The sequence below is a fragment of the Haliotis rubra genome, unplaced genomic scaffold, assembly GCF_003918875.1.
Source record: "Haliotis rubra isolate DU_JTF1 unplaced genomic scaffold, ASM391887v1 Scf1607, whole genome shotgun sequence".
Taxonomy (NCBI): domain Eukaryota; kingdom Metazoa; phylum Mollusca; class Gastropoda; order Lepetellida; family Haliotidae; genus Haliotis; species Haliotis rubra.
This window is the reverse complement of record NW_025765567.1, coordinates 127,686-133,756: the sequence shown is the minus strand read 5'-3', so window position 1 is coordinate 133,756 and position 6,071 is coordinate 127,686.

The following is a 6,071-nucleotide window of genomic DNA, read 5'->3' as shown; positions in this document are numbered from 1 at the left end:
AGGCCCCAAGTTCGCGGGATTTTAATTTTTGACTCAGCATCTAACTTTTCTTATGAGTCCCTAAAACTACGTGCTTGGGGAAGGCGCCGAGCGGTAGAAAGTCGATTTCCAATTCTAAGTGGGGAGGGATCAAACTACCCTCCTACAGATTATATCGATCATTGGGTACGTTCCAAAGATTGATTAGCAAAACCATCGTGTATGGAGTGGAGCCTGCAACAATAATCTAAAACTTTTTAGATTCTATCCACCACAAGGTCCTAAGACTATGTCACGGTTCCTTTAGAACTTCACCTGTTAGCAGCCAGCCTCATCCAGGGCTGATGAGCTATCCTCTTACACAGCGCCGTATAAATTAGCACGGTATATTGCAAGCTTTATTCCAATGAGTCAAACCCGCCATATACTTTGTATGCTGATCCCCGATGTGAGATCTGGCCATAGCAAAGAGCCTTCTCACCCATTTCCGCCTCTTGGTATAGGTGACCTTTCCTTTCTGCTGCTGGCATTGAGCTGGGGCAAGCTCCTTCCATCCTTCTTTCTTCTCCTCCTATGTGATTGGTTGGGCTGAAGTCTGACCCTAGCATGCACTCAATTTAAAAGATCAGAGAGCTAATGACTTGCAATATAAACCAAAGGGAATGTAATCAATTAAAAGTAAATGCATAATGCATATAAATCCTTATTTACTGCAGGTGGATTCAGGATGGGTAGAGCAGTTTAGCGTATGCCACTGTCATTGAGTCCAAAATAATGCTTTCAAGTTACCTGCGCGGTTTCATTTCCCGCAGCAGCTGAAATAGGCACCAATCCTAGCAGCTCTCAAATGTATAAAATGGGCACCCTCGTCTCAAGCCATCCGCCAATCTTTCTGACTCCTCATATCTTGTGGGCGATTAAGAAATATTTCTTATGCTTGTCCGCTTTTAGTAGAGAGTACTTAGAATTATACCATGAAGTCGCACAGCTGTGTGCGTATAAATCCTCTATTTGGTTATTTAGTCAAATTTAAGGTATTTCTGGAATGCAATGGCCGATCTTGCTTACAAGGTAGCCTCAAGCAAATCTATGACACCACACTTCTTATTCCCGCCTCTGATATCGGCAAGCGTGGAACCACCATCCGTGATCTAGAATTACGGAAAATTCAGGACACCCAAGCCAGGTATAAATAAATTACATGAAATAAAGGCTATATTGGTTACACCTAAGCAGGTTATCCAGTCAGTTCAAGAAGAGGTCATCATACGACGATATCATGTGGCCTAGATATACTCATGAAGTACCATTAAAAGGTGAGGATCCTCGTTTTATCCCTTATGATGAAAGAATCGCAGTCAAACGTATCCTGCCGGCTATGGTGAAATATTCCATCCTGGGGATAATTATTCAAAATCTAGAAACTATGAAGGAAGGATCTTTTTAGTCATATAAGTTCTCATTTAATTATTGCCTTTTTAAAAGTGGAGCTTGCTAGAAGTGATTTGTAAAATAGATGCCATATTTGTAGGTAGATTTAAAATTAGTGGCTTGAAGTGTTGGCTAGTGGCTATGCACCCTCAAAGGGGTTGAGTAGCATCTAAAGAATTGTATCCTCCTGAGGAGGGTACATGAAGTCCCCAAAGGCGCTTTAGTCAGTTTAAATTAGCCGCAGGTTTTAATCGTAGAGATATGTGTACTTTTTAATTTGTAGGCTAGAGTTTCTCTTCTTTATCATAGTAGGCTGGAGGATGGTCAGATTATAAATCAGCTAGAGGTCAAATACGGGAGCAAATGTACTGCCTTAAGTCCCATGAGTCCCTGGTAAGGTGATCTACCTTTGGTTATTTGGCGATCAATGGCCTGTTTTTATATTGTATCATCTTGTATAGTTCAGATGTTTTTAGGTTTTAGTTACTAGTTTTATGTCTATATCTGTGATAATCTAGTTATTTTGCGTAAACTAAATCTGACAGAGTTTGTAAATTTCCTTCAATCGGTGATGTCTTAAGCTTTAGTCACGTGTGGCTGAGAATATTGCCGAGTGCCGAGCAAAATCTTCCAACTCTCACTCCACTCCTCTTGGAGAGATATTAACTTGAGTAATAGGCACTGCAATGATTTCACAGGGGCTGTTACCTTTGCTTGTTAGTGGATGCCCTTCCTTGGCACAAACAGCATATCTTAAACGACGTAGCTTTCCTCACGCCATGCTTGCAGAAAAACAACTCACTCGCTTGGTACATTTGCTGGAGGATTGACATGAGACAACTGTTCAGAACATGCAGATCTTTTTGTTTACAGCTGATAAAATGAAATCCTCCCTATGTCACTGGAATGCGATTTAACCCACCTACAATGCAATTCTCCAACACCAGAGGTCCCAACCTCTTAAAAAGCCTCCACACACAATGCAATTGACAAAGAAACACACCAAGTAATTCCATTTACTGTGTAGCTTGGAATAGAATGACTAACTTGGCATGTAGGTAACCTATAGTATCACATGATGTCAAAGAGAGTCATCTCATATATAGTATTCCTAATGGACATTGTTTATTTATTCAGTAATATATATGACAAATGCCCTGATCATTTCCACATCCTTTCCAACCCACAACCATACAGGCTGCTTGGGATGTTCCAGTGGCCATCTATCCTCAGCACACTTACTATTTTCCTGTCTTTAATTCAGTCAGACATACTCTCCTACATAACAGGCTGGCCATTTGTGATATACATTCAAGCATCCCACATTTGAACACTATCAAACCGCCATTCCAGCCCATACGCTGGTATTACGAGTCAGCCTTTGCGATTACAATGAAAACCAGATTTCCCAGTCGCCCAGACCGAAGCTACAACACGCAGGCACAGGGAAGCCCACACAGGGAAGCTGAATAAATTAGCAGCTTCCAGGTCCCTTTAGGCTGGCACCTGCGCCAGACGCCTCCCCAGCACGCATATGCATCAGTGATACAAATGCGCTGGCATTAAATGCCAAAATGGTAGGTCCAGTTTAATGAAAGCTGGATGGAAGTGCTTTTAACAAACATAACACCTTACACTTTCTTCACATCCAATCACGCGTGGCGGCGGTTCAGGCTCATAACGCCGACCTTTCGGTAAACTGCACGGTTGAGTGAAAACAAAGATATCGGCGTCCTGGGACAGGAGTCTTCCCTTACCCAGCTCCTATTGTTTCAGTAGAGAATCAACAGGGTGTAGTAAATCCCCTTTAATCCCTTATTTGGTTCCCTGGCAGGAAATGGTATCCGGGGAGGGCCGATGGGATGCAAATCTTCTACGATTTGATTCAATGTTTGCATGTATTTATTAATTATATATATACAAGTTATCCATTTATACAACAATACAACATCAAAGTATCATATACATATACCATATTATTTACAGCACACCTTTCCGCACAGTTCGTATGATACTGAGTCCTCTTGTATTACATTTCAAGGTGGTTCAGTGCACTTCTCTTGCCAGGTGGAGTCCTAAAGCTTTTTACCGTTCTTAGCTGAAGACGCATGCCTCTACAGCTACTTGTTCCTTCTTTAAAAACCAAAAGTAAGCCTTAATGTCAGAATTAGGAAAAACAGTCCTTCATCTAGTCTTGATAAAGTTATTTGACAATCAGTAGCCTGTTTTTATATTGTATTATCCAAATAGTGCTGTGGTTTAAACTTTTCACACTGGATTTAATTGTAATTGTGATATTCTTGTTGTTTTTACTGTCGCTGACGTGGTTATATAGTATACACACATTCATTTTCAATATCAGACATGTTCTCGTCACGATGGCCGAAATATTGCCGATCTTGACGTTAAATCAGCTAAACTCCACTCCGCCTCTTGATGCACAGACTTGGCCCATATATAGACCAAAATTACTGACCGCCATTATCCATTGGGAATGCTCAGAACAAGTGTTTACGTGAGAGTTTGCCATAGTGCAGTGGAGGAAACCAGGGAAATCTCCATGCTTTATAATACTTGTCGTTGGCCTCGTTCCACTTAGAATTTAAAGTTCAATTTGCTGACAAGTAATTATAGATATGGTTCATACTTAAGTTTATCTTGTGAAATATGTTCACCGGGTAGTCAAAAGCTGGGGTTGCTCTGATCGGCCCTGGATTAGGTGCTGTGTAGAACATATATCACAACCATAGCAGAGAGTGGCTTGATTCACCCTGCACAATCACTGGCCCATGAGGTGTTAATCTCTTTTAATCCCCAAAAGCAAATTGGGTAAGTGGGAGATGAGCCCTGGGGACTGGATTTCCATTTTGCGAATTATTAAAGGATTACGGGACCAGTAGAAGGATCAGCAGGATCAATTTAAGGAAGAGGATCAATCCAGTTATGAAGAGATGGGAGCCTCCTATTAGAGGCAGTAGCGGTTTATATTTTTGGTTTATTTCCATGCTTGGAAGCACTCATCAGCAAGCTCAGTTGACCCAGATTTTACTTGGTTTTTTTACATTGGTTCCACTGAGTAAAATTACACTTAATTTTTTTAACAAATGCCTTCCGCATATCGATGCGTATTCATGATACATATAGTACACATTTGTTCACAGAGGATTGATCAACAGATTTAACCCGATGCAGCAGGTGGAATGCTGAATCAATGGCTGTCTCACGGACGGTATGCCTGTAGGCTGGTGGCCGGATATCATCCGGTCCAGTAATCAAGTCCCTGTATTTCTTTCTTCCCAACCCGGACGGACCTTCTGGCCAGCAGCGTACTGGACCAGCTTATTTATTGTTGGTTCTTCGGCCCATCACAGGTTAGTAGTGAGCCACTGCGATATATTCACCTAGTGCGACGAGTTTACCTTCGCCAAAGCATCCTAGAGGCCAAGGTGCTCCACCCAGCCCCTCATTACTTCATCAAAGGCCTAACCTTCAAAGGGAAACCTTGGCAGGTCAGCGTCCTGAGACTAGTGGAAATCAAAGGTCGGCATCCTGCTCTTGGAGTGCATAGACAGCGCCCCATTCCGTTTATACATATACGGTGGCGCATAGATTTCTTTCCAAGCTACGAAATCGTTTGATACGGAATATATAAAAATAGAAATCACTCAATGCCAATTCTTTTAAGCTAGTTTAGTGATTTTGTGATTTAACAAATGCGCATCTGATCCTAACACGGCTAATGAATTTTTAGCTAAATTCCCCTCATAGTGGACGATATGAATTCTACGTTAGAACACGTTTGCTGTATCAGACACTCAGGTCAATGACTCATAAAATAATTGAATAATAATCCACAGCCCACTAAGAGTGAACCTGAAGGTCCACACCTGGAGCTGAAGGGACTCCCAAGGAGGGTGGGGTTCAACAATCAGTGGAGTCACACCGAGTCCACCGCTATGTGCATTATAAAGAAATGCGTTGGATATACCCTCTCCCTCCCCTATACAACATATAATAAAATCCGCCGGCACGAAGACATGTCCGGAGTTGGATTCCACCAGCATACAATTGGCAGTTGTTACGGTCACTTGCTCAGTTAGGAGTTGTGGCTTGGTCAAAGCGTTTTCCTCTGACCCGGGTTCAGTCCCCACATGGGTATAAATGTGGCGAGATTCCTCCGTCGGTGATATTGTTGGAATGTTGTAAAGGGACATAAAACCACGCTCACGCACTGGGTGGCGGAACATAGGCCAAATCATCCCCGCATGGCAGGGGCACTTTCTGTGAGGGCCTCGTTATGTATGGGAATTATTACCAAAATTGTGACACCCCACATTAGCGACATATTTTTGTACGATTCCCATTTGCTTTTGGTACTATTACCCAAAATTTTACGAGGTATCAATGTCGCACTATTTCAGTTTGCTTAAGCCGGTTATATTTAGCCCATGCAGTATGGATTCTAGCGTTAAAACATATTGAATGTGGTTTGGCCCTGCTTGAATCCTAATGCGGAGTGCAGGGGCGAGGACATATTTTACTATTTCAAATATTTGTAATCTGTTTTGTATACTTGGCAGATATGTTTTACACATGCATGGGCTGTAAATGTGTACTACTAAATCCGTCCAGATCAAGGGATGGAAAAATGGGATGCGTGC